This window comes from Apus apus, chromosome 16 (genome assembly GCF_020740795.1).
Source record: "Apus apus isolate bApuApu2 chromosome 16, bApuApu2.pri.cur, whole genome shotgun sequence".
NCBI lineage: Eukaryota > Metazoa > Chordata > Aves > Apodiformes > Apodidae > Apus > Apus apus.
The window spans coordinates 14456524-14480867 of NC_067297.1; the positions used below are offsets into that span (position 1 = coordinate 14456524).

General features: G+C 54.1%; 1 long non-coding RNA gene across 1 annotated transcript in view; it reads right to left on the reverse strand.

The window, feature by feature from the left end:
- Positions 1-18408, reverse strand: part of LOC127391389 (uncharacterized) — a 43382-nt gene extending 24974 nt beyond the window's left edge. Inside the window, exon 1 of the long non-coding RNA XR_007891042.1 lies at positions 18365-18408. This is a non-coding gene — a long non-coding RNA (uncharacterized LOC127391389). The remainder of the gene's footprint in view (positions 1-18364) is intronic.
- Between the last annotated feature and the right edge of the window lie 5936 nt (positions 18409-24344).

The window sequence follows — 24344 nt, forward strand, 5'->3', positions numbered from 1 at the left end:
ACCCCTGGGGGATGGCTGGCATGTCCTGCTCCTGCCTGGACAGAAATCCCACCACGCAGCCACCCCGATGCTATCTTGGTACTTCCAGCACTGGGGTGAGCAGGAAGCACAGGGCTGTGGGAAAACTAAACAAGGAAGTTAGCCAAGGGTTCTCACACCACCAAGCAGGTCTGCTCCCTTCTCACTGAAAGCACTGGGCACAAGTTCAGGTCAGGACTTGCCTTATCACAAACCATTTCTTCCAGGCCCCGATACCATTGGCAGCTTCCACCATCCTGCTGCTGCAGCATCCCCAGGCTGAGCCTCCCCCAGCACGCAGGGGCTCCCCAGAAAGGCTCCCCCAAGCCCCACATCTGCCCAAGGACAAGGCTGGTCCCTGACTGTCACCCCAGGCTGTGCCACAGCACCCTTTCTCACCCTCATGCTTCTAAACCTGAGGGATCTTTAGGTGGTTTCCACAACAGGGCAAGCTCAGAGCTCTTCCTCTCCACACAGCCTGAGCCAGTGCCATGGATCTGCTCAGCCTGTGGTCAGCAGCAGGAGCTGGGGAATGACCCACACACCATCGCCAGCATCACCTGAGCCCAGCACCAGAGCTGCTGCCAGACCAGCAGTGCTCCCTGGCACAGAGAGCAGCTCAGACCAAGCTCACCTTGTGCAGGCAGAGCCAGGCTCTCATGTCACCCAGCACTGCCAGGAGCCCAAGCAGGGCCCATGGGCTCCCGGGACACCTGCATGTGCCAGGCAGGAGCAGCAGTGGTGCTGGCTCAGACCCCCTGCATCAGCAGGGAGGAGCTGTAATTCCACATGTTCCAAGTCTGCCAATATCCCAAACCCGCCCCAAGAAAGCTCCTGCTGGGGCATCAACATGAGGAAAAACTCAACATTTCATGAAGAACTTGCTCTAAGACTCTCCCCAGCCCAGCTCCTGAATCACCATTTACCTGCCTAGGACAGGGATGGCTGCAGCTTCAGAAAACTGCAAAGTCCTGCACTTCAGCAGCAAACCTCCTCCCTGGGGCTGGGGGAGGTTTCCAGGCCTGCCCTTTCATCCATTGGCGGGGACAATGCTCAAAAAAGGGAAAAAAAGGAGTAAAGCAGAGGGTTTGTTTAGTTCATGCATCCCTTCAGCTTTCCACATTAATTACTCCTCTTCCCTCCCAGGCCCGTTTGCCAAACCCTGCGCACTGAGCCGGGCTGTGCTGTGGGAGCAGCAGGGAAGGCAAAGCCCCATGAGCTCCAACTGCTGCTTTCCCCATCCTGCAGCACAGGCTGGCAGCTGTGGACAACATCTGGGGTTCCAGAGGAGCTGAAGAGCAAGTGTGACCCACACTGCCCACACTGGTTCCTGCCTTATCCTCAGCCCTGGGCTCCCCTGTGCCTCTCCTGACAGCTGGTCATGCCCAGGCTGTGGGGCCACCCAGCAATCTGCTTCTCTGGTCCCCTCTTGGTTTTCCAAGAGTGGGAGCAGGTAATCCAGACCAGGGAATGGCAGGGCAGTTGTAAGAAAAAAGATTATCATGCAAGTGATCTGTTTGATTTTATACTGGAAATGGTCTTGATCCAGCAAGTGCAAACTAACTACAGCAAAGCAGCACGGGTCGATTTGGAATCCCCCTCTGTGCCTGCACCCACCATCACGCTGGTCCTCAAACTGCATTTCCACAGCACAAAGGCAAACCTGGCAGGTCTTTGAAACCTGCCAAATATTCAGCAGAATTTTGACAATGAACACTAGTTATTGCTCAGGTTCTCTTCTCCATCTACCACATTTCTACAAGCTGCACAAAAAACCCCAAATGGTCTCAGAGACTTCCATGACCACAGATATGGATGGAAAGGAAGGGAAGCTGAGCGACAGAGCTAATCAGAAAGGAAATGGCCCTGGTAACTCAGCCAAGTCAAACTCTGATTGTCTCCTGTATTTAAAGTGCTGCTGAAGCAGGAAAGCTTTTCAAGAGCACATGCACTAATTGTCTTGCAAATAGGTCAGTGTCGGGCTTTCCTCCTCAGCTTTAGAAAGGACATATTAGGATGCCATACATGGCTGTCATCAAAGGTTACAGAGCAGTGATTCAGCACCCAGCAGAAAGCTCATCTGTCACCTCTGCTAATTGTGAGTCCCTCCAGAGTCTCCTGAAATACCTGCTCCAGTCCCCTGAGCCCCAGCAACACACTCCAGGTAGGACAGAACAATCCAGCAGGGCTGTGTCAGTTCTCAGGGGTTGCATCTCCCCTATTTTGCTTCCGTGATCCTTTAAGAGGTGATTATTCCCTTTCTGACTCTCCATCACACCTCATGGCAGCAAGGCTGTGAAGCTGCTCTTGGCATTTCCATCTGTATTATTCCTGGCCAGGAATGCAGCTTCCAGTCTGGCCCCTGCCCCTGCCTTTGACTCCTGAGAGGGGAGGCTCCTGCTGGGGACTGCTCCAGCTGTGGAGGAGAAATCACTGCAGAGGGATTGTTTTCTCAAATCTTTCTATTGCCAGTTATTTGGATACCATGAGCCATCCCTGCAGCAGGGAGGGAGAGGCCTCCCTTCCCCTTCAAAGGATATCCACGCTTTGTTGGGAGGCTGCTGGGTGCCAAAACAGACCTCATGGAAAGCAGGTCGAGGGGTGCTCCTCTAATCAGGGAGGTCCTTCCTGACGCCTTTTCAAAGCATTTTCCAAGGAAACTGGATGCACTGGCAGCAATCTGCACTACTCACACAAAAAAATCTGTGGCTTCAGAGACAGAAACCTCCACAAGAAGGAAAGTGTCTGACATTTCTCATTCTCATAGCAAATTCACTTTCAATGACTCAGTCCTGCCTACAAGGTGCAGCCAAGCCCAGAAGAGGTAAGGTTGCTTTAATCTGCAAGCCCCAAGCCTTTCATCACCATTGCAGATTAAATTATGCCTATAAACCCCCAGCTGAACTGCACAATCCTCTCTGCTGCAGCCACCCAGGAAGCTCCCCCAGGGGCCAGCTTGGCCAGTTACAAAGGAAACCATCCCCCTTTGGAAGAGGCAACACTACAAGCAGAGTTCTCTCTCAGCCATGCTCACCCACCAGATGAGCTTTGCACATCTCCGAGGGGCAAGACCCTCCTGCTCAGTCACAGGGCCCTGCCCTGACACCAAAGCACAGTGCCCTGCTCAGGAGCAGCAGGAATGGATGAGCTGCTCCACAGGGACAGACCTGCCATGGACTGGGTGCTGGCATCAGACATCTCATCACCTGCAAAACCCAGCTCTCCTGTGAGCACACCACAGCAGACCCTCTCTCAGGAACAAAGGCTCTTTCCATTTGCAAATGGGCAGCCTCAGGTTTTTTGTCTGGGCATTCTGGGAGGTCAGCTGTAGCTTTCAGAAAAATGACTAGCACAAAGAAATGCTGTAAGTACATTCATATGTACACCCAGGAAAACAAATGGCGATTTTCAACACCAAAGATCAAATAATATTCTGGTTACAGCTAATTAAACACCTCACAAGTACATCAAAGGAAGTGGTGTTGTTCCATGATACTCTTTCCTTGATTTACAGTGTGCATCAGGATTTCATGCCTGACTTTGACAGACACTGCATTATCTTTTCCTAGTCATTATTTAAAGGTAGTCTGCACTGGGTGTGACTTCAGTGTCTGGGGAAAGAACAATTATAAGGGTGAACCCACCCACGTGGCACCAACTGGAGCCCACTCAGCTAATGGTTCTGAACATGGACAGGCTTTCATAGGTCCTAGAAATTCATGCCTGAAGGCACCAGTAGATCATACTGTTCATTTCCAATATACCACGGGCTTTTCTGTTTTAACATTTTGCCCTGTTTCAAGCCAAACAGCTTTTTTGGCCAAGACACCTTTCAGAGAAACATAAATCATGGTCTGAAGATGTTGGCTTGGAGCATCTGCCACTTTCCTTGGACTTTCCTTCCAGCAGTTAATCCCAACCACTGTGGAAGTACTTACACCTTCTCATTAAATGAGCTCTCACTCTGCTTTGTGATAAGCTGAGCAACCTGAGCTTTGTGAGCTGCACTGAAAGATATTTTTCCACAGCAGGTTTCCCATGCCCACAGGCATTTTCCCCCAGACTCCACCAACTGCTCTGTTTGGGCTACAAAATGTCTTGATCTTCTCAGCCAGTGCAGCTTCAAATGCTCCCCAGAAGTAACAGGTCAGGGTCAATGTCAACAGAGAGATCCTACTTACAGCAGGGAGCATGAACCAGCCCCAAAATCTGTGCATTGCTCTCAGCCTCTAAGCTATGGGCACACCTTGCCCCAGGTACCAGGGACTATGCTCCCTCTGTGGTTTTGGAAACCAGCACCAAACCTCAACTGACTGTGAGCAGCAGCAATAAAATAACAGAACTGGGCAGCATCAGGCATGACAAGACTCTGGGACTGGGAAGAGCAGCATGAAGCCATCAGGTGAGTTTCCCGTGTTGGTGCACAGGAACAGCAAGGCATGGTCCCACGGGAAGGCTGAACTGATTGATTTAAAGAATTGCAATGGCTCCATGGAAATGATTTGTTACCAATTAAGGCGGAAGTCAATTAAGGCAATTGGTACAGGTTAAAGAAAAGATGGCCTAAGAAATTTCTAATTGACAGAAAGAAAAGAAAAAAAAAAAAAAAAGAAAGAAAAGAACCCCCCCAGAGAACAGCCTCCCAGCAGCAGTGCAGCAGCCAGAGGGACCGGGAGGCTGGGAGGTTCCACAAGTTCATTGCATTTATGACCAGACGAACACAGAACTGCAGAGGTTTGCTCTCCAGATGAATGGCTAAGAGGATATTGCATGTCATCACTTGACTCTTGACTGCTTTAATTTTCCTCTACTTCCATTTTCTCCCATTCATTGTGTCAGCTCTAGCTGGACTCTGACACTGGTAGGTGAGTCTTCACGCACAAGCGACGCAGTGTAACAGCACAGCCTTTCACATCCAAACAGCAACATCCGTCCTTACAATTCCAGACACATGTTTATATCCAGCTCAGGAAACCCCCAAGCTAAAAATATTTGGAGGCTGGAAATATCCTCAGACATCAATCTCCTCTGCATGTTCAGGCCCTCTCTGCCTGGCACAGGCTTCTGGACACTGCTCTCCCCAGTCCTGCCTCAGGAGGAGCCACCCAGAGACCTTCAGAGAAGCCAGAAGCTGCAGAGTCACCAGACAGTTCCAGGGGACAAACGGGAGGGCAAAGAGTCAAAAAAGCAGAGACAGAAGGGTGGAGGTAGTTCTGGGTATAGACATCCTGACCACTGCCAGAGGAAAGGACTGGAGAGCCCATGGATGCCCCTGAAGACGGCAGGAGCAGCAGCCCACAGATGCTCCCAGGATCAGACCTTGCTGCAGCCAGGGACAGAGGCACAGCCACAGCAAAGAGAGCAAAGCAGTCCCACATGCTGGCAGGGCAAAGTTTCAAAGGAATCATTCTGTAGTGCTGGATGAGCTCCTGGGGAAACACAGTCTCCTTGGGGGGGGGAGGGTGTTAATGCTGTCCAGGAGTGACCAGGAGCACCTCTGTCACCAGTGTCCCAGGGCTGGGCAGCTATCCCATCCAGCCCTCCAGAACCAAGCTGCTCTTGTCCCACCAGCACAAAGCCAGGCTTAGGTGACCAGCATAAGCATTTGTACCTCACCAACAGCTGTGTGAGCCAGTGGCTACACCTTTACCTCCCCCTGATCTCCACAGACCATCTGCTGCAGAGCCCAGTCACTGCCACTGGCCTCCACCTCCCCCCTGAGGAGCTCTGCTCCCACAGGTTCAGCCACCCACATCCATTACTGGAGCCTGTGGTCCTTCTCAGGAATAACTCTGATGTGCTGCAGACATCAGATGGGGCTAAATCACTTGCCTAGTATGAAGGATGCCTTCCTTGGTGACATTTTTAACACTGTTTTTAAGAAGCATATTGCCCAGCTGGAAATGAGAATCTATCAGGCAATAGCATACATCGTAGGTCCTGGTCAGTAAGTGGAAAGAATTGGGGTTTATGGCTCAATAAATCATAGAACCTTCAATTAGATGAGTAGCTTAATTACTCTGCTGGATTTAGCATCCTACCTCTTTTGTAAGATCATATTCTTTTAATGGCAACACAGCAGTTACACAAGAGCCTGACAAATTACACTTCATTCCTTTCTATTCAGCATCCAAACTGCAGCTGATGGGACACTGTCTTAAATACATTGAATTACTCTTAACATACAACTTCCTATCACTTTCTGTAGATTATTCAAAATAAATGGCATCCAACTAACCCCCTCTTCCACTGGGCAGAGATTTGCTTCACTGCCATGATTCCCTCTAACCAGAAATGCACCCTGAAGACAAGTGACAAGCACAGGTTCACCAACAGGCACTGGCACCTCCGATAGGACCAGGCTTCCCATGCTCAGCCACCAGGTGCCCTGCTGGCCCAGGGACAGAGCACGTGTCCCTGCCACCTCCTTGCACAAGTCCCCTCCAAAGCCCTGTGCCTCTCGTGGGTGAACTGGGCATGCTGCAGGTGAGCCCTTTCAAAAGGAAGGCTGCAAGAGAACATCCAGCTGCACCAAATACTGACACCTGAAGCGTGTCTGCTCACCATGAGTTCAGGATGCTCCCAGAGCCAGTGTCACCATGTCAGAGTGATAAATGACATCACAAAAAATACAGCACTAGGAGGTGGCGAGAAACAGCTAGGTCCTTAAAAACACTGGAATGTCAGATGTGGCTGTTACAGCATCGCCGAGTCCCTGCTGATCATCCAGCACGGCTGGCAGTGCTGGGAGCTGGCAGGGACAGATGAAGACACTCCCTACGCTGTGGTCCCAAAGAAAGATGATCCTGGTCCCACCTCCCAGCAGGGGCCGGCAGCCGCTGCCACCAGCAATGGGGCTGAGGCGGAGCATCCACCTAATAGAGGCTTCAGACACCCGAAACCTCCCAACACTGGCTTCTGGTTTAACTGGCCCATCTCTGCGCAGCCGGGAGCCTCACGGGCTGCCTGCAGAGGAGGCTGCTCGCAGTGTACATTTGATTTTTAATGACTGTGTCTCAGGGTAGGTTACCAGCACTTCTGCCCATGGTGGGTGATCATGTCCTGCTGGTATCCAGCACCCTTTGTGTGGGATCAGGACACTTCACAAGACATATGTATAGATATTTGAAATCCTGGAGAGACCAAACCTCACGTAACATTAAGCCTTAAAAAAAAAAATAAAAAAATCTGCAAAGCATTAGCAAAGCTTGCATCCAGCAGAGCACCAAAGATCAGTGAGGTTCCCATGTCCAGAAGAAAGGAGCTGTGCATCTGCAGAGGAACTTGCACATTTACACATGGCCACAGCTGAGGGCCCTGAGGAGGGGACGTGCAGCTCCCCACAGCCCTCGAGCAACGCGGGCGCTTTGGCTCAGGGGCGTTTGCCAGCACACAAACGAATCATTTACATCCACATAAATATTGCTAAAGAGACACAGATAAACAAACCCTGCTTTTGACACAAAATGGACCAGACACATCTCACTGGGTCCCAATGCTGGAGGCCTGACAGGCTGCTGGTGGCAGCGGGACCCCCGGCAGACCCAGCCCAGCCCGCGCTGCCAGCACGTACCATGGGAACAGCAGCAGAAACCTAGCAAGGTGCTGGGGAGAAGAGACTGTCACAAGTTTTCCAAGAGGATCTACTGGCAGCTGTGCTGCTCAGCTCTTGGAAGCTACAAAATTTGACTAGGGGGAAACCTGCAGAGTCTGCCAGGACTGGGGCTGCAGAGCACAGCCTGGGCACAGGGAAGACTTCTGCTGGCAAAGGCTGCCCGGTCCCACCACCCCATCCCTCCACAGATTCCTGTCCCAGAGCATCCCAGCACATGGCTGCCCTGCTACAGTGCCAGCCCATTTAGTTGCTGATGGGTGCCAGGGACACATCAGACACAAACAAGGCTGCAAGGCCCTGCTTGACTTTACATGCCCTGCTTTGGGGTGCCGGAACACGCAGAGCTGCGAGGGCTGGGCACGTGGTGAGGCAAACAAGGAGGGTGATCTCCGGGAGAAGGGCAAGAGCTGCCTCTATCAGCACCCTGCAGGACCAGAGAGCACCTGACCCTGGGTAAGACCAAGTGAGGGCGAGCTGGAGGGACCGAGGGCAACCTGGTGCTGCTGGCAGGCAGGTGCACTGTGTCCAGAGGAGCTCAGACCTCCTACCTGGGCAACCACAACCACCCGCTATGACTGAGCACCTTAGCCTGGGGTTGTGACTCATCCTTCCACACCATCAGCACCAGAACATCTGTGGGGTGCACCAGGCTCAGGGGAAGCTTTTGCAATTGGCGTGAAATGCATCTTTATCTCATCTTCTTCAGAAAAGTCTGGGTTTTCATTAAAAGCAAGCCCTTCCCACATACTAAACAGACTATCTGATCCATGCAGAGTGACTCCCCTTCTCTCCTCACTTTCTTCCCATTGTACTTCATGAGTTATAGATCGTTCACACTCATAAAAGATAATCACCCTTCATGGGTGAAGTAGCCTCTCTTTAGACCATAGCAGCAGAAGGATTGATAGACTGTGCAATTAAAACAGGAGCTGCAGCAGAGGGGCTGGACACAATTCCTGCTAAAGGGAAAATCCAGTACTTAGTGGGTAGTAGCCCACGAGTCAAAGATTTAACCCCAAAGCTCAACCATGCCTCTTCCCAAACACCAGCACCAGTCCCACATTCCCACCGGGGTTTGTCCCAGCACTGCAGATTCCCTGGAGATGCCCTTCCATCACTGAGCAGAGCCCAGCCCGCACAGCTCAGGGGTCCCTGCAAACATCCCAGTTCCTGTGGCCACTCCAGCACCACCAGCTCTCCAGGCCTTCTGCAGCATTTCCCACGCACGTGTCCCTGTTCCTGCAGCAGCAAAGCTCCGGACGTGCTGCCAGGGCGGCAGCGCTGCGGCCACATCCCGGCGGGACCGGCCACATCCCGGCCCGCGGCTCCAGCCCGATCCCACCCAGCCCAGCTCCCTGGGCGAGCTCCGCCCCGGGCGGCTCTGCGGGGGTGTTATTTACCTTGGTAATTTCTGAGGGAGCCGTTTTAATTGCTTTAAATTACTGCTGGAAAAACTAGAGTGGTCAACAATCCATCAGGCTGATTTACCACCCCGTGCCCACCCGCCGCGGGCCGGCAATCAGCTGCCTCGAGATCTGTTATTGATGAACTTTGTCGGGCTGCTAATTGGCTGCGAGGGCACATCCCACATCCCGGCACCGCTGGGCAGGCGGAGCCGCGGCGGGGGCCCCGGCACAGGGACCCCCGTGGGGGCACAGGGACCCCCGTGGGGGCACAGGGACGATCAGCGCCCTCCCCGGTGCCAGAGACTATCCCACCTGGCCCAGGGACTGTCACACAAGCCAGTCCCGGCCTCCTGCAGGCAGCAAGTCCTGCCTGGTGAACAGCATTTATCACTGCCCTTATTAGATTACGTACAAGAAACCTTCTTTTAAATGGGGCTGTGGAGCAAGAAACTCCATTTGTGCACTGGGCATTTATCTCCTGTACTGTTAAGTGGAACAGCATTACTGTTCCCACAAACACCTTAATTACTGCTGGTGCAAGGAGCTCCAGGGCCAGGGGCATCAGGCTGCTCTGTGCTCAGGCACCAAACCCAGAGCTGTGGGGACAGTGGGCTCGGGAAGCAGAGCCAAGGGCTGATGGTTGTACATGCCCAGAGCTGGCAAGACAACTCTGGTGGCCACGGGAGCCCTGGAGCATCCCTGGGACCTGGAGCCCACAGCATCTCTGCTGGCAGGTTCACCTTCCCCAAAACACCGAGAACATTCCTCCTCAGGCAGCTTTACCCTCCCACCAAAGCCCCCAGGTACAGATCTGTGTTTTAACAAAAGCAGCCAGGGAAGGCACTGGCATTGCAATTCCACACAGGAAACCCTAGTTCCCATCTTCTGCCAGGAACACCTCGGCAGTGACAGGTGCTCACATGCCAGTCATCCATCAGCCCACTCATCTCATCCTTGGTTTTCATGGACATCTTTGATTTTTCATCATAAATGCTCCTTGTTCCTCACTGGAGACGGACAGATTTTAAGTACAGAATGAAACGGAGAATATTAAAGTGGCCGCTGTTCTATTGTGCCCATCAGCTGTTTCACTTTAAATGCTGTCCTTAATAACACCATAAGACTTTAAGACCCTTAGCTGAGGCCTTCAAGGTCTTTGATTAAATGCAGCTTCCCCCAGAAGACCCTTCGGCTCCCCTGTTGCAACAGGGAGGCAGTGGCAGCAGGAGGGTGCTCTCTGTGCCCTTCAGGGTCCCTGCCAGGGCCAGGTGGGAGCACAGCAACCTCGGGGCAGCCACCAGCTGCCTCAGCCCTCAAAAGCTCCTCCTGCCAGGTGTCCTCAATGCTGGTGACACCTGATGGCCACACTGGCAATGGTCTTACCCCAGAGAACTCCTCCTGGGACCAGTGTTGACAGGAGCTCCTCGCAATGGCTCCAGGAGCCCAAGGAGCAGGGCCAGCCCTGGGGTGCCCAAGCAGAGCAGCACCCACCACTGACTCTCAGATCTGCCATCCTACCTGCAGGCCAAAGCAGCCCCCACCCTCACTGCCAGGGAGGCTGGACCATCATCTCCCCTCCCACACCAGGGGGAAAGCTGCTTTCTCACCCTCTCTGCCAGGGTGCTGCTCTGCAGCTCCCCTGCAGGCACCACGCAGCCCCTCTGCCAGCCGCCACTCCCCGCAAACCCAGCCACAATTTTTTATCTCCAGACATAAAGCAGCAGTGCCCTGCAGCTCCGCTGCTAACAGGTGATTAAAAGTGCATAAAGATTTACTCATTTCCCCTTCCTGGTGTCAGTAAACAACATGAAAAATAAATATTCCAAGCACTCAAATATTGAGATTCCAGATTCACAGGGGGAAGTGAGGACTCCAGGCTACAAGGCAGAGGTTTCCAGCCAGCTACAGGAGGGAACTCTGCTAATTCTGCTTCACAGCCACTTGCTTCATGCTGCCATGGCAGCTTCGATGTTTTTTTCTCAGCAAAGGTGCCACAGCTGCCAGCAAGGCAGAGCTGCTCTGGGCAGCAAGCACAGCACGGGTCCAACCTGTGCTCCATGGCCCTGGCCCCCCAGCTACACCCCACCCGCACAGACACCACAGTCTGTCAAGGTCCAGCGCCAGAGGATGGGTCTGGCTGCAGAAAGGTGCCCTCCCAGAGGAAGGGGGTCTCTGGTCTGGGTACAGAGGCCAAAGAGGTTCCAGCCGCAGCCCCCAGCCATGGTGCTGTGCTGGGACTGCCCCCCAGGAGCGTGCTGGAGGTGGCCAGGCTGCAGGCAGGATGTTCTGGGCAAAGCAGCTGGGATGGGAAAGGACAGGTTGGGTCTGTGCTTTTACAGGCAAGAAGCTTCTGGTGTTCAGGATTCACACAGCATTCCTGACCTGCCTCTTGCACTGCTTATGTCCACTGTGCACTGAGCACCCGGGACTTGGAGGCAGGAAACAGGAGCAGGAGATTGTGCTCACACTGCGTTTACACCTGAAGGAGCAGCTGTTTATCCAAAGCTGTGCAAACTTTGTAGGCCTGGAAACAGTGCTGAAACTCTTATACAACCACCTGTCTGAGCCAGAACCAGCCTGCCACAGCTGACACGTCCCACAGCACCACAATCTGACACTCACAGAAGTTGGCCCAGAGCAAGGAGGGTGGCAGAAGCAGGTCCATATGCTGAGCATCCATCCCTGCGCCTCCAGAAAGGCACAGCCTTCTGGATGATGTCAAGGTGGCACTCCTCTGCTCCCAGCACACACAGCCAGGAGACTCCTCAGAGGCTGGAAAGGGGAATCCCACTGACTGGCACCTTTAGCCTATGCCCAGGTCTCATGCTGTAAGAGACCTCCCCTTGACAAAAGCTCTACGCAAGGAGAAAAAGCTGCAGCAGCCCCAGGTGGGAGCTCTCGTAAGTCACAGCATCCTCTGATGCCCCCCCCCCCCAACCTCACCACATCAACACTCCCAAACACAGCATGAGTACCACAAGTGGTCTGTGTGCCACCCACCAGTGGAAGAGGCAACCACCCACTCCCCACAGCTGCCAGTTTGTTCCCAGCCTAAGAAAAACACTGGTTTGTAGTCAAACACATTGGGATCACCCAGAGACACGACACCTCTGCTTCTCTGGTCTCCTTGGCCAACTGTAGCAGCAGGATACAGCCCCCACAGCATCCAAAGGACCCTCACACTACCACAGCACAGAGACAGGGAGCTGAGGGTGCAGAGCCCAGTGCAGCCCCTCAGAGAAAACCATCCTTTGCCAGCCCCTCACAGGGACCTGCACCCTCTCACTGCCATCAGATCCACCCACCAGCAACAGCCACACTGATCCCCAGCAGTTTATCAGCATCACTATATTAACCTCCATGTAAATTACATTTTGACTTGTCTATTGATTTTTAATTTTTCAGATCAGCAGAAACTCACTTCTTACCTGCTTCTTCTTGCTCTTCCTCCTCCACTTCCACCATCACCTCCTGCTGCTGCCTGCCCCCAGCACCTCCAGCTCCCTGGGATGTGCCTCTTCCCTCCCCAGCTCCTGCTTTACAGACCCCCCCAGCAGCCCTGCCCCATTTAACACCAGGGTTTCCCACCCCAATGAAACCTGTCGGTTCCAGGGCACAGCTGCTGCCAATTACCACCACTTAACTGGCACATTAAACACGTAGTAAGGAATGAGGAGGTTCGGCTGCTCTCTACTTAACAATAACAAAGTCACTTGACCTTTTTTCAGCCACCACAATGGCTGTGTAAGTGACTGTTTGACAAATGTGCTTTGTAATGGTCTCTGTTCTTTCTCATGCGGCTGGTGGAACAGTTAATATCTCGAGTCACAGCATTAAGACGAGTGCTCGTGATTAATTTAAGATGTCAATTAATCACCCCAAATGGACTGGTTTGTCATCACTTCCTAATGGGACGATGTTGATTTGTCCCACAGAATTTGCAATAGGAATGGAAGCTGGAGGCCCTGCTCGGAGGGGCCGGGAGCAGCCGGTGCGTGCCCGGCCGCGGCGAGGGGGAACCAGCCCTGCCAGGCAACTCACTGGCACGTTTGCCAAAAGGAGGGGAAAAGCACCATTCTGGGGAAAACGGGAAGCAGAGGCCCAGCGCTGCAGTTCCCTCTGTGCTGGAGGAGCCAGACCCCAGGAGCCTTCAAGCAGCAGCACGTGTTTGCAGATACCTCCTGCTCCTGAGTCGGCTCCGTGTCCGTGTGGCTCCTCCGGCTCCAGCCCTCACCTGTCCTGGCAGCTCAGCGCAGGAAGGAGCCCTGCCACCCGGGGGGAGGAAAACCCAGGGGTTTTACAGCACCATCCTTTAGATACTTGTAAGACGACTACAAAAAAATGCCAGCTTCTTGTAGATACAGCACATATCTCAGACTTTTCAGCAGATCTGCCCCACCAGGCTGTCTGTGACCAGACTTTGCAGTCGCTGCTGTTGCCCAAGACCAAACCACAGGGGCAGAAATCCTGCCCATCACAGCGGGCACTGAGACTCGAGAGACAGCTCATGCCTGCAAACACCTCGCCTGACTCCAAGGGGCTATTTCCTTGGCTGCACTTTTCCAGGATGTTTCTGGGTCACTTGCTACCATATGAGCCATTACCTGGACTCGTGTGAGCTGTGTCACCCCTAATCAGTCTCACACTGTGGCAATAAATAGAGTCCAAGTGGAGACAGAATTTTTCCATCCCAAAGTCTGGGAGAGAAAGGGCTGCTGGAGTCAGAGATGGAGCATCATCTGCCTCTGGCTCCATGCAGCTCTCAGCAACGCCTAAGACTCCAGGCTGTAAGTCCACCAGCATATTAATCACGTAACAAAGAAGTCACTTTGGATGTTAGAAAACAAAAGCATGGATGGAAAAACTAAACTGGAAGCAGGGTGCAGATAACACAAGCCCACAGAAGGTGTAACAGAGGCTTACCATTGTGCTCCACCACTCTACCTCACCACCTAGTAATGCCAGCCATCAGAACAGCTCCATCTTCCCCTTCTCACTTTGCAGCCATACAGATGGGGGGGCTGGCTGGAGCCCTCAGCCCCAGGCAGCACAGCCATGAGGGCAACTGGCTCCAGCTCCAAATGATGGACCCCAGGTACACACCAGCTCCAGAGGCTTCCTCTGGCTCACTCCTCACATTTCTGCTGGCATGGCAGCATGGGCAGCCAGCTGCAGGCTGGCTCCCCCAGACCTCATTGCTCTAAGGGGACTTCTTGGTCCTCACACTGGTACGAGCAGCATCTGCTCCTGTTTAGCACCTTTGCAATGAGCCACGTGCAGGCAGGTGCTTCTCCAGAAGCAGAACCTGGCTCCCTACATGCCCAGGGGCCTGTAAAACCCCCCTCTCTGCTCAAACCCTGTGAACTGTGCTCTTCTTCCCAGAGCTGCAGGAAACACGTACTCTTTTCCTACAAGTTCCCATGAAATCACAAAAATGTTGGGGGCCTGGGAGGAGGAAGGACTGCCTTTCCCATCCATTCATTGCCTCCCATGGAGGAGGTTTGATAACAACTGTCCTCTGGCCCCGTGCGATGTGCTGCCCAGAGCCACAGGATGGGTGCTGCTGGCTGGGCTGGGTGGGGCCACCAGCATCCACCCCATGGGGCAGCTGTGCTAGGACCCCACGGTAGGTGTTGGAAGCCTGTTTCTAACGGGCTGACCCCAGGGAAGTCAGACAAACTCCCCTGTGCACAAGAGACAAGCCCAGCTTGGGCAGGAGCAGCACAGCATGGCACCCAGCGTGTGCTCGGTGGGATTTCTCCACGGCTTTTGCTGGCCAAAGCTCCATGACAAAAATGTCAAATCTGGAATTTTAACCCATAACAAACCCATGAAATCTCAGCTGCATTTCCATAAAAACATCCAGTCCCTTTCCAAGACACGCCTGGGCTCACGCTGTGGGAAGCTGGTGCCCTGGTGCCAGCATCAGATCCTCCAGCAGAGTCACAGGGTTGTAGCAACGGGTGCCAACGGGGAAACTGGCTTTACTGGGCAGCCAGGCCCCACGGAGGGAGATACAGGTGGCACAGCCCTTTCCACCACTCAGGAGCCTTCCCAGGAGCCCCTTCCAGCCATCACGTACACACACAGACATATGCATGTTGATCCCTTTGTCAGCAATAGCGTTATTTCTAATTCACACCAGCACAGAGGGGAACCATGAGGTGGGAAATGCTCTGCATCACACAGCCACTGTGGCAAACCTGCAGGAGTCAGGCAGAGACCCTACAACAGGGCAATGCCACCCTGCAGGTCGTCCCTCACACTGACAAGGAAGGATTTCAGCATGAAACCACGGAGTGTTAGACTACTTTGCAGATGGCCATGTAAGTTAGGGAACAAAACCTCCAATAATTAATTTTCTTCCTTTAAAATTACTCTTGCAGTTGATTCAGAAAAAGCAAAGTTACAATAATAAAAGGAAATGTTAACCTATTTATTTCATTTTAGGCCTCCTAGAATAAAAGTCATAGCACATAACGAGCATCTGGAGAACACCCAGAGCGTGGCAGTACCCAGAGATGGTACAAGGAGATGACAGTGAGCTAAGCAACAGCCTTTGAAAGTTCCTGCTTTATACAGACTTTGAAGTGGCAAAACACACCCAGCTCACTATTCCTGGCCTTGGGAAGCAGCAGATCTGTTGCCCATCACCGAGGGGCTGCAGAGCCCCTCGCTGCCCCTCTCGGTGCCTGCTCAGCTTGCCTGGGTCCCATCTGTGGCCCACAGGCCCAGTGGCCAGCACTGAGCTGCTGTACAAGCCTCGAGCCACCAGCACAGTCACAGTCTCACAGAGAGACCCTTTTCTGTGCAAACTCCAGGGAAAGGAGCAGGTCTGTCCTTCAGGGTGAGCAGGACATGGCCCCTCTCCTGGTCCTGCCTGGGGTCCAGAACAGAGCTCACCTAATGCCACCATTAAGCAGCAGCAGGAGAGCCCAAGCAGGCTCATCCAACCCAGTTCAGAGCCACTCTGCTTTTTTATTTACTGTTTTGCCTCAGACAGACACTGGAGCTCTAGCATGTCACCTCCAGCAGCGTCCCAGGAAGCGGTGGAGAGCGAGGCCCTGGAGCAGGCAGCTCTGCGGAGCAGCACAGCTCTGATCTAAGCAGGAGTGACAGGGCAGCTCGGGGGGCTCGGCTGCACCCACCCCCCTCCTCTGTGCTTCTGGACGTTTCCTTTGCAGTGCTGCAATGAGAAAGTTACAGCCCAACCCTGGCCAGCCTGCAGAAGGCTCTTTTGTCATCAGAGCCCCCAGGACACAACACAGGAGAGCAGTAACCCCAAAGATCATTTCCTTACTCTGATCGGGGATCAATTCACCACTTGCTCCCGTTTGTTCCCCCCTGGGACCCGCAGCCTCCAGCTCTGAATGTAAAGCAGTCACTCCTTATTTCCAAATGTAAATGAGGTCTGTGAAAGGCCTTGCTTTCAAACCAGTATTATTCCCCAGGGTTCCGACCCTCCCCGCCACATCCCTCACCCCAGTCTCTATCTCTGGCTCTGCCTCTGCCTTCCCAGAGTAACAAAGGTTACGGGAAATAAAAGCAGAGTGATTGCCATCTGGGAATCATCACAGAGGAGCCCAGAGGGGAAGAAGTGGGCTGCAGAGACTGTGCTGACCTCAACAACCCACCAGCATCAGCCCAGGCAAACCCCAACAGCCTGGCAGAGGCTGCAGGGACCCGGCCCCAGCACAGCTGCCACTTGCCTCCTTGCACTCTGCACACCTAGAGCTGAGCTCAGCAATGTATGGTGATAGCTCTGGCAGGACCAGAAACTGCACAGCAGCTCCATCTCACCCCATCCACATGGCATGACCCTCTGCTGGCACAGCAGCAACCAGGTGAATGGATGGGCTGCCCTCCTGGGGCCACACTTGGACACCAGCATTCCCTGGGCACGGTGGGACAGGGCTAGGAACTGGGGGATGGGGACAGGGATGGGGTCATCCCACAGCTCCACCCTTCCCATGTCCCCTGGCAAGCAGCCATGGCCCTGAATGGGGCGGCCGCTCCTCCCACTCATCAATCAATTCCTGCCCTGTCCACTTTGGAGCCTGGAAATAAAACCTCCCTGTAAATCTCTGCCGAGGCTGCTCTGCTCCGTGGTGGAGGGCCCCGCATTCCTGAGTTTCAGGCCGCAGCCACGTCTTCAAGAGCAGAGCCACAAGAGCTTTCTGATGGTTAATTGCTGGCACACTCTCACTGAAAACATGAAACACCCCCTGACAAGCCGTGTGATTTATTACTGCCCACTGCAAAACGGAACAAAATCAATTGGCTATTACCTCACTTAGCAAAGGCTTGTCACCGCCTGGGAGCAGGGTGTTAAAAATAAAAGCCAGGCATGGCCCCAGCAGCGAGCCCCCATGCTGGGGCTGCTCCACCTGCTCCATGGCAGATAACACCGGGGCTGCACCGGAGACAGGCTCTGCCTGTCCTAATCACTGCCTCCTGGTGCAACACCAGCTTATTCCTGCCTTGCAGTTATTAATTATATAGATGTCATCACGACTGCCATGTAAATTTCACAGGAGGTGCAGAGCAATGGCAGAATATTTGTTTATGATGGAAAGGTATCCTGTAATTAATCAAATTCATGCCATGCATCCCTGCCCAGGCGGAGTGGACCCAGGAAGCCACCCCACGCCAGCCACAGCACCAGTGGCCAGGAGCAGCACAAGCCCCACAAGGGCAGGTTGCCTTTACTGGCAGACAGAGAACAGACGGGGCAGGGACAGGGACAGCAGCAGCAGTTTTCCTTGGCTGCTGGCTTGTCTCAGAGAAGACAACCTCAGTGTCCAGCGCCGGCTGCTGAACACCCACGCTGTGGCAGCGCTGATGCAGCCCGCCTCCGCCTGGCATTTCCAACAAAAACTGGCAGCTTCCAAACACGCTGGGAAACCCACACATTGCCCTAGAAAACCTACCAGACAGAAAGCTGCTCTAACAGAAACCTGCCTTCAGTCAAGAAAAGGGAGGAAGGCAGCAGTCAGGGCAGCGGCAGCAGCACGGTCAGGGTGCGCTGGCACAGCCGGGGCCGCTGCTGCTCGCTCGGCAAGGCAGCTGGTGCCAGCAGGAACACAGGGCAACAGGCAGCCCCAGTGCCATCGAGGCTATGGACAAGAGGCAGAGCCATGGGAAGGGAGGTAGGGCCCCACTCCTGCAGATGTTTTTATGGCCATTTAGCGCAGGACCAGTGTCAAGGGCCAACGTCCTGGTGCCCGTGGGGCTAAGTGGCTGAGGCACATTTGCAGGATTTTTCAGAAACTGACTGGTCCCTCTCAGCATTTCATCGCCTTTGTTTCATTCCCGAATCACTTACAGGCTCTTCCAGTCATAGTGGGGAGATGCTCCTCCCATGAAGCTCCGAACTGTGCAAAGCATAAAGAGGCTGCATTATTTATAGACTCGGGATAGATATTTCACACGCAGACCATCCCATTCCCAGCATTCCCTCCATTCACAGATCATTAAGTAACACTTGCTGACATATAAGGCAATGCAAGTGGAGTGGTTAACTTTGAACATTGCCATCCAGCCCGGTGTTAAATGAGATTCAGGAAATAATTGTCCAGAGAGAGGACAGCTTTTGCCCTGCCAAATAAAGCTCAGAGCATCCACGAAAGCACCCAGCAATAAGGTTATCACAGGGGTGCTGGGCGTGCAGCCCCCACTGCCTGGTCACTGCACAGTGCCTCACCAGGACACAAAGGCCACCCAGGGACCCTCAGCATCTTGTTCTGAGCCAGAACAGGCTTTCCTCTCCACTCTTATCGAGGATCTTCCGTGGGGAACAAAAACCTCCAAGGTCCTGGGAGTGGCAGAGAACAGAGCAGCCTGCCCCAAGAGCCTTACAGGCTAAAGCAGACCACAGCTGGTTGTGCAGGAGCCCAGGGGGAGCAGCAAGGGTGGGCAGCACCAGCAGGGGGGTGTGCCCCAGAGGCACAGCAGCATGTCTCTGACGGCTGCTGAGGGTTTGGTGCCTCTGTGACCACCTTGTTCCTGCCCCAGCCTGGGTGCCTAGAGCAGCCAGAGGCTCCACTGCCAGCCCCAGCCCCGCTCCAGGCATGGGTCACTCTCCCCTCGAGAGCTCCCGATCACCACATCCCTGCCTGTGAGGGGAAACGAGGGCACATCTGCCTCCACCTCTGCGGGCAGTTTGGAGGGGCTGAGCAGAGACAACGGCAGGACTTGACTGTGGGGACATCTGCGTCTGATCCAGGAAACGTTTTGGCATCAAAATAGAAGCAGTGGTTTGTTAAAGAGAAAAAAAAAAGTTAGTGTGAAATTATCTGGGATACATTCACAGACTGTACCTGAGCATTTTACAAGAGAACAAGGCTGAGACTTAGTCCCCAGGTATCCTGACATCCTGTTCCAAGGACTGTGTCCTGCCAGGAGCCAGACCCTGCACAGGCAGCTCATGCCACCTCTCCTGGGGCTCATCCCTTGGTCCAGGGGCTGTCTAGCTAGCAGAGGCAGAGCAGGGGCACATACTCCTTCCCTGGTACCTGGCTGCTGTGCTGCCCCACAGGCTGCACCTTCTGGCAGGGATGACACCTCTGTGTGCCTCTACTGAAGGATTGCCAAGGAGCATAGAGAAGTTTTGGGCTCTGCAGCAAGCATCCCAAGGGCAGGCAGCACCACCAGCAAGCCCAGCCCCATGGGCCTCCCAAGGCAGAGCAGCCTCCCACTGCCCATCACCCTGCCATCTATTCACCTTGAGCCTGAGGACCAAACATGACCCCCCCAGCTCTGCACCCTGCTCTCAGACTCAGGGTTCCTCTACTAAGGCTGATGCTGCAGGTCAGGGCGGCTGTGCAAAGCACAGCTCTTGCTGGTCCACGTGAGGTTTGCAGCAGCTTCTGCTCCCAGGAGAGCTGCAGCTTGTCCAGTTCCCAGCTGAGAGCCACCTCATGCTGCAGCACTTCCATTTCAGTCCATAGCACAGTGTGCTGCAGCAACGGGAACTGTGGGGCCAGTGGAAAATGGGGCTCTGAGCTCATGCATCTTATTTTAGCTCCCCATCCTCTCTGGAAGCTATCTGAGGCATGTTTTGGGAATACAGCAGGTATTTTTATGAGTGGGATTTGCAAGGGTATTTTCATCTTAGTCTTGGAGACAGCTGGGCCTGCTGCCAGGTTTAGGAAGCACAGAGGCAAGAAACATAAAACTAGCAAGAGGTAGGCTTCCTACTGGGGCTTATATTTAGCCGAGAGGAGCACTTGAAAATGTCCTGCTGGTGCTCCCTGGGCCAGACGGTTCCTCAGCCAGTTCACGGAGGCCAACCTTGACCGGAGCCAGGAAAGGCAAAGGGAACGTGTCCCAGCCAATGGAACTTGTGCAGCCCAGCTCACCTGGCACCACAGAGACCCCAGCTGCCCTTCGGATCAACTGACAGCAGCGCTGCGGTGCAGAGTGACCCGGCAGCTGCGGGAGAGCGGCCGCTGGGCAGCACTGAGCCCTGCACCTCCTGTGCAGGAACACACGGGCTGGGGGCACGGGCAGCAGGACCAGGGGGCTCCGGGGGACTCACCTCTGCTTCGGTGCCTCAGACACGCTCCGGCCAGCTCTGGCACCGAGCAGAGCACAGAGCTCCTGTCTGAGAACCACGCAGGCTGCACAGGTCTGCAGCAGGTGAGGGACACTGGTCACAGCACCAGGGGCTGGCAGCCGGCGGTGGAAACCCTTCCAAGAGGCCTTCCAGGTGAACCTGGCACTGCTGGAGCCCTCACCCCACGCTGTGGCAGCTGCTGGGCTGGCCCGGGGTGCTGCTGCCTGCCCAGGGGGAGCAGAGCAGAGCTGTCCCAGGCAGGCCCGGGTGATGGACGGGTGGGCTCAGCTCCACACTGGCCCCCAGCCCAGCTCAGGTGCAGGGCAGCCCCCAGGGCTGAACCAGCACCACCACAGGTGGGGTCCCCAGCCAATGTGGGGTCCCCTGGGCACCATGGGGCAAAAGGGCTGCCAGCCTGGTGGGGGATGACAGCTGAGAGCTGAGCCAGAGGGGCTGGGGGCCACACAGCCGGGAAAAGCATGACCTTGCAGTGACAGAGGGAGCACTGGGCCGGGCCGTGGCCAGGGAACATGAGCCCAGCAGCTGCGAGGGGCTTGGCCGGGAGCCGAGCGGCACGGGCTGCGGGCAGGCAGGGCCCAGAGCTGCTCCGAGCTGCCCCACCAAGACCCTCCCCAGCAAGCACAGCCAGCTCCCTTCAAAACCAAAATGCCTTCCTGGGGAAAAAAAAAAAAAAAAAAAAGAAAGAAAGAAAAAAAAAAAGAAAAGAAAAAGAAAGAGACAGCTTCAACCAAGAAATAGCCACAGGCAGGTTTTGTTTTCAAAGCACTTATTTTGTTCATTTTGAATTGAATTTTTATGTGATTTGTTTCACTGAAGAGAGACACATTTTGAAATACCATGTGTTCCCTCCTCTCTGCCCAGAGGGAGGTTGGCTGCTGACCCAGAGCAGTGAGCTGGAGGGCTGTGCCTGCTGAGGATGGACTCGCCTGGAGCTCTTCATTTCCCTTAGAAGCTTTGCACCTTCTCCAACGTGAAGACAGTCCTCAGAAAGGGGGAAGCCTCAAGCGAAAGAAGCACCCCTCTCCTCTACCTGGTATTGATTTTACTGCACCTAGCAAAGAAGAGGGACAATAACTGGGGGACACAGAAGAAGGAAAACAATATTTCCTTCTACCCTTTTCCCCTGTTAATAAAACTAAATGTAATGTCACACCCACATCCAATGCAACCCATCACTCACACAGGGAGCTGAGGCAAGCACTAGATGCCCTCCCTGTGTCCTCCCAAGAGCCTCCTGAACAACCAGCACCTGTGAGAGCCCCACTCCACCAAGCCCCAGCTCTGCTCAGAGCAGCCTGCTCTCCCTGCAGCATCCCCCACTGCCTCCCTCAGCAGGCTGCAAAGATAAACACCTGCCTGCTGCACAGGGCAGTACGGGCAGCCGGGTCTGCTCCGTGGCACCAAGGAGACTCTGCCCCTTCTCCACGAGCACATGATGCTCCACCATTTTGGTGGGCATCCTCTGCACGTGAGATGGTGGTGGGCACAGCTGCACCCATAGGTGGCTGCCATCGCGTGCAGATCTACTGATTACATCTCAGTTGTCATGCCACTCAGCAAGAAGCTAAGCTAAATTAGAGCAACTAATTGCACCTCTCTTTGAAACAATCAGGATGACAAATCAGTGGTAATCTCTTCAGTTCTAGAGGGAAGCTATTGCAGCTCACTTACAAGGATTAATCAGCTTTTCATCAGTGTTATTATACCAATGCTGCCTCAGGAGGAGCCCTGAGGCCACGCTGGCTGGGCTCACACGATGGGGACATCAAGGCTTGTGGCCACTGGTGGAAAAGGCAGGCATGCCTGGGTTGCTCACTCCCAGCCCTTGTGCACACCAGCAAGGCTGCCAGCTTGCAAGGCTACTGCATCCTTTGCTCAGCACAGAGGAGATCCTGCCCAGTGGGCCTCAGGACTCCAGGAACAAGCCCAGCTCAGTACAGGCAGCCCAGGTGAGATAGCCAACCTGCAGGGGACACCAGGCCTAGGAACAGCAAGAGGAGTTCCACAAGAAGGGCATCAAGGCCACCCTGCTGCCACCAGACCCGCACCAACCGACGCTGTCAGCTCAGCCAAGGGCCCTGGGGACACACAGGGCTGGGATCCAGCCAGCAGAGGATGGGGAGCAAGGGACAGTGTGACAGCGTGGCACAGCATGAAACCAGCATGGCCATGGGGTTTCTGTTACAGCAGGTGACCACTTTGTTTCTCACAGTGATTTAAGCTCTTTGTTAGATTCATGTGACCTAATGGAAAGCCTAGAGGCTCAAGTCCTGAGTGCAACCCTGTTCAGAATGACACTCTAATATAAAAACCATCTTAATTGCTGCAGTGGCATGTTAGAGATCAGACAGTGAGAGTTAACTACACAGTATCTATCCAAATGATATCCTGGAATACCTTCCCCAGAGCACAGCAAAGGTTTGCCTCATGTGTCCCAAGGTTAGCACCACCAGCACTGCTCTGGAGTTCCAGGGAAACCCCCTGCACCCTGTTGAGCTGGACCTGTCAGCAAGCAGTGCTGGTGCCTTTCAACTCTTCACCACCTGCAGTCACTGGACAAGCACTGTGCAGCATCCCTCCTTCCACAGGCTGCTAGGGACCCAGGCTGGGTTCTCCCAGCCTTACCACTGCTCCATGGCATGACTGTGCCCAGACAAGCCACTTCACTCCACAAAAGCTAAAAGCAGCTCTACAGTCCGTCTGTCATGGAAATGGATTCATCAGCCTCTGCACTTCCACTGCACCCCCTCCGTGGCTGAGGGTCCTCCCTGCAGGAAGGGCCAGTCAGCATCTCTGGACAGAGCCAAGTCCTATACTTTCAATTCTAGCTCCAGAAAACACCTTTGGGAGACAGTTTCTGCAAAAGCAGCTGGCTGGTGGTATTCACACAATAAAACCAGCCCTCCCAAAGCAGCATCAGCCCCCACATACTTCTACAAGTTTACACAAACACACACACCTTACTCTCCACCAGCATGACCGTGGCGCTCTTACCTCTGGGCAAAGGCTGGCTGAAACTCATGTGGGTCCTGGATCCCATCGGGAACCTTTCAGGTCTACCAGGTGCTGGGCATGGTGTTCATTCAGCTGCAGGTCAGCAGCTCCAAGTGGGAAGCTGCCCAGCCACGCAGTGGAAGATGGTCCTTGGAATCCAGGAGTGGGTTGGCAACAAGGCTGGCATGGTGCTGGATGGGGGCACCATCTATTGGGCTCCAGGAAAAATCACCACCTACAAGGGATAGAGAGCAGACAGGATCAGCAGAACAGCCATGGTTATGGTAGCCCAGCTCCCAGCAGCTCTGTTTGGCTTCAGAGCCAGGCCCTGCTCAGTCAGGAGGGAGGCTGAAGTTACAGGGCATGGGATCAGGGCCCGTTGCAGCATCTTCCACGGGAAAAACACCAATAGCAGTCAATTCCTGAGGGTCCAAGCAGGGCCTGGGGGCTGTGCTGGGATCCTCAGGTGTGCAGGCCAACCCACCGGAACCCGGAGCAATTTATAGCCCAGCTTTCCTGTCGCAATCTCGTGCACAACAGCTCTGTGCCAGCTCTGTTACATTACAGCCCTTGGACTGCACCATAAAAATGCAATGATGCACTTGAGTTACATAAAGATCCAACTCTTGGAGGAGAAAGGGCTCTTGACACTTCCACACGACAGGCATTTTAGGGTGCGTTATGAATGCTAAAACCACGGATGGAAAGTGAAGGGGAAAGTGAAGCCAGGCTC